Consider the following 12,248-nt stretch of genomic DNA (forward strand, 5'->3'; position numbering starts at 1 on the left):
ACAAATCATCTAAGAATAGAACTCGTCTATACAATAAACTTATGACAAAGAGTCAATGGCTCCTGAAGTAAGGGCCACCATTGTTGAGGGCTTAACCTCAACTGCTTCCAAACACTGTTAACTCTCAATTAATTTTATGTGTTTTTGGTCTTCCAGACACTTCACTGGCTACAAGGAAAGGAGAAAGTGTGAAATTTAAATTGATCTATTTCACCCTTTAATGGCCTAGCTGTAACATCAGGTTTTCTGCTTATTACTATATATTTTACCATGGTTCACAGCCCGAGAAAAATAGAAAATCATTATAACTTTACACACATGAATATATATTTTGACTATTACAGCTGGAATCTTAATATATAGAGCAATGTTGTACATGTTTTGTCCTTGTTGATAGTACAGAATACTTTTGTCAAGGTTTTCTTTGGCATTATCATATTTAATGAAAAACTCAGTAATATATGTTCTGGAGATAAGGATTTAGAAAAATCTAAGATACTATCCTAGTCATCCCTCAAAAGAAATGCTATAAAAATAATGAGAGGACATTTTGAAGGCACTATTTTTCTTAATTATTTCCAACTTTATGTCCCTTTAACTCTTTTTAATCATTCTGCATCTTATTCGCTATTGGCTAATTAACTCACAGTAATTAAATAACCCTCAGCTGAGTCCACCATGCCTCTTCAAGTGCCCCAGGCTGATGTCGGTCTCATCTCTGACAAAAAGAAGGTGGGAAAACCTGTTTTGTGACAGTATTCTTAAGGATATCTTTACTCTTACAATAATAGCTATATTTTTGAAAGGCACCAGTGGATTATAAAATCAAGTGCTCGACCAATGTTGTATCCTCATTTTCCCTCCAGGGGGAGCACAACTTTCATGTGTAATGAAGGGCTGCTGCTTTATTGTTTTTTCCTTTCAAGATATTACTTGTAAAACATGTCGACGTAAATAATCTATAATCAATCTATAAATCAAAATTGGGGTGAGTTTATTATGAGCCAACTTTTGAGGACCATGGCCCAGGGCCTTTTTTCCCCTAAAGAAGGAAGGGCACCAAAGATGTGGAGTGTACAGAGCCGTTATATACCATCAAAGAGCATGTATCACATCAGATTGCAACGTCCCTTTCACAATAGCCACAAGATCGCCCTGCCAGATTGCCCTGCCAGAATAGCTATTGATGGACACAGTGGGGAGGGTGTGACTGGTGTCAGGTCTGTTGTCTGGAGCTGGGAGGTCACAGGATCCGTGCAGCAGTCAAATCCCAGCCTAGGGAGAAATGCTTATCCCTAAGGAAACGCCAAGGAGGTGGACGTTGCATCCTTATCTTAAGGGAATTTATTCTTCTCTTTGGGACATGGCAAAGCAGATACACGATGCAGGTGTATAATTATCATATGCTCCAGACACCTGCATGATCAAACAGTAAGGCTGTCTCATCCCAGTTGAAATTAATCTGAGCATTTCCATTGCATGACTCCTTGTATTTATGCTGACGTACAGTAACAATGGCAGGCCTAGCCAAGGTTATAAGAGCATGCTTACATGACAGTCTTACAGCACTGACGCACTCAGTCCAGAGTGTCAAGACTATCATGGCATTCACATGAGGGTACATGCAGTCAGGCAGCATGCAACAGACAGTTATAGCTAGCTAAGAACACTGAATGAGCCCAATCAGCAGTTGTCACTACTTCAAGAGTTTGCTAGAGGAGCGGCACAGATGACAGGTATGTGTTACTGGACAGAACTAGTGGCCTGTTCAGTCAGGGTCATCTATAGCATCTATTGTAACATGCCATCATGGTAAAGGCACTCAAAAGTCCTTATTGAGCTGTCATTAATCACCTTGGTAGTAATATCATAGTGTGGAGATCGTACTAAACTGGCTTACTCAGTATGTTAAACTAGAAGCATTGTCAGACAAGTGATGATTGCAGTTGATATTAGATAACATTACTGTTCTGATCTGTCATTATCAAAGTCAATTGCCATCACAGACTGGCATGTTTCAACGCACTTACACTGGAGTACAGGCTTCTGATAAACTTGCTGGATCATAAAACCGAACTGGGTAAGAAAATACAGAAATTCTGATGGAGAAACTGATGACTTCATGAAGCCACTCAACAAAAGATTGGGATCAAAAATGGATTACACAGGACTGAATGAACTGGATATGATGATTATAATTTTTGTGATTTTTCATTTGAAGTATTGCTCAGAATTTTTAATGTTTTGTTTTTTCAGATTTAAGGAAAACTTTTTCTCTTTTCTCCCCAGCTAGCTATAACTTACAGAAATTTGGTAAATGATGAGTTTTGTAAGCACATAAAATATTTGTTTTTTTCTCTCTACTCATCCTCCAGAAATTTAAAAACCTAGTAAGCATATTGTTGTTTTCTATGGCAATATAGTTATTTGCATTTGCAAGTTCAATAAGAATCTGTTCTCTTATAACAGGAACACAATTGGAAACACTGGTTTATATTACCACAGTATACAGTTGAAGCTGGAACACTTGTCATTTTGCTGTATAGCCATAAAGATTTGAGGAATGAAGACTGGACTTTATGAAATAAAGCCATGTGGAAATATTGGCCTGGTGCCTTATGTTCAATGTTCCAAGCAGCATTTACTGGATAAGTAAGCAATGTCACTTATCTAGAAGGTACAAGGAACCTCGAAATATTTTGAGAGAGAATTCACCCAAATCTGTAGGTATTGCAGGTGAAGTCTGATGACAAAATCCTGGCTTGGCTTTCCTGGCCTCGAGAGGCCTTTAAAGTTCAATCTGAGATTCCTTATAAAAGTTCCAGCAAAGCAGATTTAAAAGAGCTTATATGATCAATTGCTATTATTGATGTACTTTATGTAAATAATTGGGCCAACTTTATTGAACTAGACTTATTTTACAAACTAGTTAGTCTAAATTTGGCTATCTTTGATAAAAATGAGGGTGATGTTAGAAAGAAAAAATATATTTCAGTAAAAACTATAGTGTATATTTATGCGGATATTAGATTCAAGTTTTGTTAATTGTCTTTTGAGTGTTTTTGTTTTCTATCTGTTGACTGGACTGGATCCTGATTTCTTCTAGTCTCCTAAAATATCTGGATACAGATCTCCAAACTAATGTTTTTCATTTTTTCCATCATTTTCATTTGGAATCACTGAGAATTAAACCTGCCTTTTTTCCTGAAGCCTTACAAACTGAAGCCAATGGACTTGATATAAACTTGAGAGATGACCTGACGACATCATCAGAGACATTTTAAACTACTAAAGATACTTTGATCCTGACATCTAAAAATTTTCTTAACTGGCTGTCCTGTAAACTCAGAAACTACTTTACAACTTGCTCCAACCATTAGCCTTATTTTTCTTTTGTTTACATAGAAATGCTTCTATTAAATACTTGATTGCTTGCTTCCACAATATAGGTGTAACCTTGAGAGCCCACCTGCATCAGGACCTTCTAAAATGAACTTAATTGAACTGATCTATTATCAGGACTAAGAAATATGTTCAGTGAGATGAAACAATCTACTAACTCCAGCTTCTGGACCATGAAACTTCTTTAAGTTTCAAAGGACTGTGAAAATTTTAGTTTCAAAGGCAGGACTGTGGGAGATCAAGATTTGGCCACCCTGAAATACATCTCTTTACCTTGATTGTTTTCTCTGAGGGACATTTGACCTCCCCCACTAACTGCCTAAAGAATTTGACATGGTGGCTCCTTCCAGGAACAGATCTTATATCATGATGGCTGTAATGATAAGGTAAAATAGATCTTACAATGGGAGGGGCACCAAGCCCCTTTATCAAAAATCTCTATCTCTCCCTGACCCCATTATCTATAGATGACCTTGAAAGAATTGTCTTCTTGCTTTTGGAAGTCCCAGACCACTACCCACCTCCAACACCTTCTCAGCTTTAGCTGCAATACTTAAGCAAGCAGCTTAGACAGAGGGACGAGTTGCTCATTTCTGAGTTTCTCCCATGTATACATGTTATTAAACTTGGTATTATTTTCTCCTGCTAACCTGTCTTGTTGGTTATTTGGCCAGCCATAAGAACCTTAAGGGAAAGGGCAGAGTGGGATTTTCCCTGTCTCTCCACAGTACTATGGGTTTTTTTTACTAGGTGCAAGCCACAGCTGTGAGGGGGTGATAAAAATTCCCCCAACGTCCTCCTCTGTCTTTACCTAAAGATGAGAAATGCAGTGTCCCTGGTTTCTCCCATGTATACATGTTATTATACTTGGTATTATTTTCTCCTGCTAACCTGTCTTGTTAATTATTTGGCCAGCCATAAGAACCTTAAGGGAAAAGGCAGGGATTCTCGAGGCTGGACAGCATATCCAGCTTGGTAATATCTTGCTTATCATTTAAGTAAGACCCATCTGTAAACCAAATTAAATAGAATGCAGTCGTGGTCCTTCCTCTTGTAATGTTGGAAGCAAGATAGCAGGGTTAAAATAGTGGGTAATATTCATTCACGCAGTGTAACCTAAGAAGTTTTATCATTTACTTGATAATGCTTCCCATGCAATTTAGCATACTTAACAAGCCTAATTAGTTTAGTATCTCCCTCTTTATAGGAAGAGATCAAATTTACTTGAGAATTGCCAGGGATCTTTGAAAATTCTCAAAGAAAAAGTTATAAGAAAGACTTTATTTAGGATATGAATTTTGGGGAAATGTGTCAAAAATACAGAGAGGTTTTAAACACTTGGTCAGACAAGATCAAGGAGTTCCTGTTCTTGTCGCTTAGTGAAACCATGCTTAATTAACAACATTTAAACTGTCAAAAAGAGCTTAATAGAGAAACCTCAGTCTTTTGAACATAGGAATTACCTTTAACAAAACAAATCTCTGTTCTTTAGATAAACTTAACTCAAATGTAAAGAAAAATCTTTTTATGTAATAACCTCTATCAAGAGAAGATTAAGAGTAGAATAGGGCCGGCCCCACGGCTTAGTGGTTGGATGCATGCCTTCTGCTGCTGGCGGCCCTGGTTTCGGATCCCAGGTGCGCACCGATGCACCACACTGCTTCTCTGGCCATGCTGAGGCCACGTCCCACATACAGCAACTAGAAGGATGTGCAACTATGATGTACAATTATCTACTGGGGCTTTGGGGAAAAAAAAAGAGTAGAATAAAATTATCCTTTTAAAAGGAAGAAGACCAAATTTGAATTTTGTACCAGCTTACTTTTGATATTAAAAATCATTTACTTAGTTGGATTTAGTTTAATCTTAGCCAACTCGACCATGCATAAAACTCTTCAGGGTTTCTCTTCAGCAAACCTTCTATAACTTTTTGTTTACATTCAGAATTTGTGCCATGCGCTCCTGTTTTTTCCTTCTAGTACTTTTCAGGGCAAATTTATCTTTCCTAACCAAACAAAAATATTTCCATTTTTTATATCTTCTTAATGAAAACACACATCTTACTCTCCTTGAATACAAACATATTTTTCTTAAGTTTTTAGTAGCTGAATCACATATTAGAAATTTTTAACCCTTAGAAACCTTAATTTTTAAGTAAAAAACTAAGTAAGCAATTATAAAATTTCTTTTACATTAGCATTTCTTGGCTTGAAAAATTTATATGGACACTTTTTATAATTTTTGGAAACATCTTACTTTATAGTACAATCTTTTAAATAAAACACAAGACATGTTTACCAATAGACCCAAAACACCTTGTAGTTTTTCTGTAATAAGCCAAAAGTAGATAAACCTATACTTAGCAAAGTCTAATATCTTATCTTATTTGGAAATGATCTAGATACTCAATGAAATTTTATCATAAAATTTAGCAAAATCCTAAATTTTTAAGTCACCAAAAAGAGTTTAGAAGCTATATACATTATAACATATGATTATTGTTTAAAGTTCACTTAATACTCACCTATTTAGTTACCTGTTCTCAATAATTATTTATTATGTTTTAAAGATTTTATTTATTTATTTTCCCCCCCAAAGCCCCAGTAGATAGTTGTATGTCATAGCTGCACACCCTTCTAGTTGCTATATGTGGGACTCGGCCTCAGGATGGCAGGAGAAGTGGTGCCTCGGTGCGCGCCCTGGATCCGAACCTGGGCCACCAGCAGCGGAGTACGTGTACTTAACTGCCAAGCCATGGGGCCGGCCCCTCAATAATTATTTAGATTGCCTACAAGACTTTATGAGACATTAGATAATATTAGCCATCATTTATTATTTTTGAGACCAGTTTTGTAGTAGAAATAACATCAGTTTATTTGACGAATAAAAGCTGCATATCTGCATTATAGCCAATGCTGAAAACTAACAAGCTTAAATAAGCTTTTATTTACCAAAGATTATTTCATATCACGTTAACTGGAAAAACATTTGGATTTAGAACTAACTTTTGTGAGTGTTTATTTCAAGTTAATTGAATAGACCTCTTGATTTTGACCATAAACTCTGGAGGTAAAATACCACGCACATATAACATACATGTAGAGACACACACATAAAGAACAGACAGATGCAACAAAGATTTTATAGCCGCTGTTTTAGAAAATTTAGCAGTTTCCATCTGCAGAAAGCTTCCTTCCAATTTCTTTTTTCTTTCAGTCTTAGGCCCCCTGCTGTCTTAGCACTTGCGAAAGTCTCCTGGGTTCAGAGGCCAGGCAGCCCACCCGGGAATGGTCAAGCAAACTCAATTTCCCACTTTCCTTTTCTTTTATTTTGCTACAAAGTCTGAACAATTTCTAGGGACTGTGTAGTGGGTCAGGAGTGTGCTGCTTGTGAGTGTTACTCCCTAAAGAAAGGTCATAATCACTTTCTTACATGCCTTGGTTTCTCCCGCCCGCAGTCTAGGTACTGCCGTGGGGGTTTGGAGTGCGGGTGACTAACCCTCCCGTGCACGTCCCCGGACAAACCTGTGATAAATTAACATGAATGATATTGGAGGTCGCCATAGGAAGGAGGGTTACAAGTCATGGGGTTTGTCTCTGACACCCCCGATGAGATTCTCAGTTGCTTGAGAATTCCCAAAAGGTCAGGAGGAGCAATGTCCCTTTTCTTTGGAGCTGAACAGATTCAGTCTCTCATTTCTCTATCAAGCAGTTTTTTTCATACTTTATAAACATAATTCTTCCCAATTTTAAGCCATATTAAAAAGTCACCCTGCTCCATTCACTCCAAAAGTTCCCCCTAGGCTCCTCTGGCCTAGGAAATTCTCTCTACATTTCACTTTCCTAGGAATTCCTCCCTAGGTTCCTCTGACCTAGGGAATGTATCAGTACCCCCTTAAGACACCTAGCCTTAAGCCTTGAAAACAGCTCAAATAAACTCTGGACCGTCGACTTAAAATAAAGAGGTCCAGGTGTCAGGAGAACTCACTCGGGTCACCTGAAGAATGCAGTGATCTGGGGAGCACTATGGGCTCCTATTGGTACCAAATGCCAGTTCAGTGTAGATTCCAGGTGGTCTCTGGTGGGTTTCTCTGAAATCTTGCCACGACTACACCAACAAATGTCTACATAAATAATCCATAACCAATGTATAAATCAAAATTGGGGTGAATTTATTATAAGCTAACTTTTGAGGACCATGGCCCTGGGCCTTCCTTCCATAAGGAAGGAAGGACACTGAAGAAGTGGGGTGTACAGAGTGATTATATACCGTCAAAGAGCAAGTATCACATAGGATTGTAATGTCCATTTTACAATAGCCACAAGATCGCCCTGCTACGTTGCCCTGCCAGAATAGCTATAGATGGAAACAGCGTGGAACAGGTCTGCTGTCTCGTTGGGCATGGCTGGTGTCAGGTCTGTTGTCTGGAGCTGGGTGGTCACAGGATGAGTGCAGCAGTAAAATCCAAGCCTAGGGAGAAGTGCTTATCCTTAAGGCAATGTCAATGAGGGGGAAGTTGCATCCTTAAGTTAAGGGCATTTACTCTTCTCTTTGAGACACGGCAAAGCAGATACACAATGCAGGCGACAGGCCCTTTTGGAAAAACAAACGCAGTCCGAATTAGATTTACCCCAAATGACTTCCTCATATGCTCCAATATATCCTATTGCTTGCCATTTATTTGTCAAGCTCAGGGTGTGTCTTTCAAACAGAAATCATCGAGAATAGCATGAAGTAGTCACTTACCAACAGATGTCACTGTGGCGACAGAATATTAAGTGGCCTTCAAATATAATCTTTTTCCCAAATACTATATTTCACTGAGTTAATCCAAAAGGGATTCTTCTCTCTTATACTGACAAATCTCCACTTTGAACTTAGCACTAGAGGTAGCCAATTTTGAATAAATACCTTTAACATCAAAGCCAGCCAATAGATCCCATTAAAGCAAATCCAAACTCGGGAAAACTTTTGTTTTCAGTCACATGCAAACTCTTTCCAACTCAAGATAAAGTCCTGGTTTCGTGCAGATGGAGAAAAGCTTCTCTTCCTCTTTTTCTATTCAGATAGTGCAGGGAAGAGCCCAAAGTGTCTCCTGGTGGAACACTAACAGTTCTTTACATTAGAAATGCATGCAATGTTTCCTAGCTTCTTTTCTATAGGCCGAGACCTGCTGACCTGCCCAGAGGAGCAAATTTCTGGGCTCCAACAGTAAATAATACTGTGTGCAGTTTACCACAACAATGAACTACAAAGATGTATCAGGAAATATTTTGAACACCCACACTTAAGCTCTCAGTTTCCCTCTGTCTAATTCCATGGCTACCTGAACTGAATTCATTCTCCCTCCCCATCCCTTTCGTGATGGTTTTTATCTCCTTGAATCAGCATGTTATAACATCTAAGAGAAATTTATCAAAATACTCTCTTCAAAATAGCTAACTGAAGTATAAGAATTGTAGAGGGTCAAGATTTTAAGATGAAAGTGATGTACAGAGTAACTGTACTGCAAAATAAAAAGAAAATGAAAGAGAAAAATAAGACAAGGAAGAAAAAAACGCTAAGGAGAAGGAATATAATAGAGTAAAAGTAAGAAAGAGAGAAAAAGAAGAAATTTGGTGTAGGAAAGAGAAAGAGTCAGGAGAAGCATGAGAAATGACAAAAAGGGGCACGAGCAGAGGGAAGACACCATGCTCAGAGTGAATGACATGTCAACTGGCTTCTGAGCATGGCTCAGGTCTAGAGTCACTGGGCTGTGCTTGAAAACTCCACTCAGTTCTAACATCCAGAGAATGACTACTGCTCATCCAAACTCTGATGACACTGATTACCATCGCTCTCCTCTCCCAGGACCTGCTGGAGCTTTGGGAACTGCTTCTCTCAGCAGCTCTGGGACTGACAGAGTCCCCATTAAATATTCATGAAGTAGGATGGTGTTTTTTTTTTTAATTACTTTTTTTTAAATTTTATTTATTTATTTGTTTCCCCCAAAGGTCCAGTAGATAGTTGTATGTCATATCTGAACATCCTTCTAGTTGCTGTATGTAGGATGCGGCCTCAGCATGGCCGGAGAAGCCAGTGCGTCGGTTCGCGCCCAGGATCTGAACCAGGGCCGCTAACAGCGGAGTGCGATCACCTAACCGCTAAGCCATGGGGCCTGCCCAGGATGGTTGTTTTGAAAGAGTAACTCAGAGAGAGATCTCTCAAGGGTACATATAATCCTGCCAACTCCTACACTCACCCATCTGAAGAATTAAGAAACTAAACTTTTTTTTTAATTACTGTGAAGAAAAGTAGGAGAAAACTTACTTTAAATGTTCCATCTTTTTTGAAGTTACCTCACAAAATTCTGAGCATAATCTAAAATTCTGGACTCCCTACAGTTCCAAATATGTTTCAGAAATGATCTCTTTATCATCACAATGTAAGCCTATGCCTTATAAAACAAAATAAACTTGGATGAGTTTTATCTTGTAGAGAGAGGGCAGCAAGAAAAAGAGTAGGATGTGCCTCTCTGCTATGAAGGAAAATAAATAAAATCACCAAAATATATAAAATATGCCTCTAAAACTGAATGAAGAGGTCTCTAAAGAGTTTTACATTTTAAGTAAAAATGCACCTATATAAAATTACACATCAGTTTGACTAAAATCTAGTCAACTTAATAGAAGAAGAATTCATTCAGTTTCATTTAAATAGCATGACTTATGATTAGCTGCATAGTAAATGGCAGATATTTTAACTCTGGCATACCATGTCCTTCCACCAATGAAGGTGGGCTTAAACCTGTCATTTTCCTAAAAAGGGGCAACCGGATGTTCTGCTTATTTCATTACTTAATAGTATGGATCTGCTCCTCATTGCCAACGAAGGATGTCTACAAACAGGCTTTAGCTTGCATATGTAATGGGAAACGCAGGCTGAGTTTACAAAAAGAAAAGTTGAAAATGGAGCATTGCCTTGAGGAGAGGTGGTCAATCTGTTCAAGAACGTTTTCTCACTTGATCAAGTGAAAAGCTGAGAGAGAATGCTGTCGGCCTCTTCCTTGGTCCCTTATAGAATTCTGCATTACCTCAATTGAACATGTCCTAAAATGTTTGAACTAAACTTGGAAATGAGTTGATGATACCGTATTTGCATTATGTCACACAGAATCTCTTTCATTAGGCACCATTCAAAACACTTTTTGGGACATTAGAGACCAGAAAAGTTTTGCTTCTCTGAGAGACTGTTGCTTTTAATCTCATAAACATGAGATGATAGAGAATTGTTCCCATTACCCTTTCTACTTTAAACCTGAGGGATACATTTCCAACTACCTTTAAAAACTGCAGGTCCTTCTGAGCCGGCCCCGTGGCTTTGTGGTTAAGTGCATGCGCTCCGCTACTTGCGGCCCGGGTTCGGATCCCGGGCGCGCACCAAAGCACCGCTTCTCCGGCCATGCTGAGGTCGCGTCCCATGTACAGCAACTAGAAGGATGTGCATCTATGACATACAATTATCTACTGGGGTGTTGGCGGAAAAAAATAAATAAAAAGAAGGAAAAAAAAAGAAAGAAAACTGCAGGTCCTTCCGAAACACTTTTCAGTGCGCTGGCTTACTTCAGCTTCATTGCATTGTTCCATTCTAAACTCCTTTCAGTTTGATCTATTTTCCTTTGTAATCCTTTTGTATACCTAGGTATTTAAAAGCTGCTCAAATCTATATTGGAGAAATGTTGGGTTACAGTAATTTCAGACAGCATGTAAACCCAATTTTTAGGGTTCATACACAAAACGTTTCTGCCATGTTTCTGCCAGCTCTCCTTCCATATATTTTCCTCCAGGACTTCCTGTGACCAAATTGCCTTTCTAAAAATCAGTCCTCTGTTCATTCTATTGGCCAGTGACATTTTCATAGAAACATAAAGGACTGGATTTTCCAAAGATGCAACAAGAATGATCAAGTCCTGATTCACACCTAGATATCCTGCTCCTGTTCTCCATGAATTTTAAAACTAAAGTTAATTATCTCTTTCATTTTATCTAAATCTATTCAGTAACTTTGGCACTGAGTCCCTAAACTGATCCACAGTCTGCTTTAGCAGTCACAAAACTCTCTTTCAAATGCTTGCATTCATGTGCTGAGTAGGTATTTTATTTATTTAGATCTTATTCAACAAAAGAGCTTCATTTATTTACTCAAATACTTAAGTATATACTATGTGCCCATTCAAATAATTTGAATGAAAGAGATATGAATAAAATGCCATGGGACTCCAGGAAAAGAGCCACCATGGGTTGACATACAACTAAGATATATAGCAATGTACTGGGGCTTTGAGGAAAAAACAACCACCATGGGGGGGGTGGACAGGTTTTGTACCATCTAAGTAAAGGAAAAGTAAGGGAAAGAAGATAAAGAGAAAACAAGATAAACGGAAATGTTTTCTTCTTCTTAATGATTCTGCTACCAACTTTGGGAGCACACTACTTGCGGATGTCCTTTCTAGCCAGTCTTATCTTTCAGCAGGCTTCTATAGACTTAAAAATTTGATTGTACCAAGCTGAGCTCCTCCCTGGAGACAATGCCAACTATGTAGGGAGCCAGGAGGGGAGCAAAAGAGTCACAGGAATCTGCAGCCCTTCTGCAATTCACTGGTGGGGAGGGGCACCAAGACTTCACCTTGGCCTCTGTCTCCAAGTTCATACAAAGGAGGGTCGGTTCCTTCCTTGATCTATGAAGATGGAGAGAAACCTCTTTCACATAAGGGATTATGGAAATATTAAAGTGAGGGGCCATAAGAAAAAGGCAGAGAAGGTAGCACTATGAATCTGAAGTAACTGGACATGTGAATTAGTAACCAG

This window comes from Ceratotherium simum, unplaced genomic scaffold, assembly GCF_057802395.1.
Source record: "Ceratotherium simum simum isolate JZ-2026a unplaced genomic scaffold, ASM5780239v1 HiC_scaffold_43, whole genome shotgun sequence".
NCBI lineage: Eukaryota > Metazoa > Chordata > Mammalia > Perissodactyla > Rhinocerotidae > Ceratotherium > Ceratotherium simum.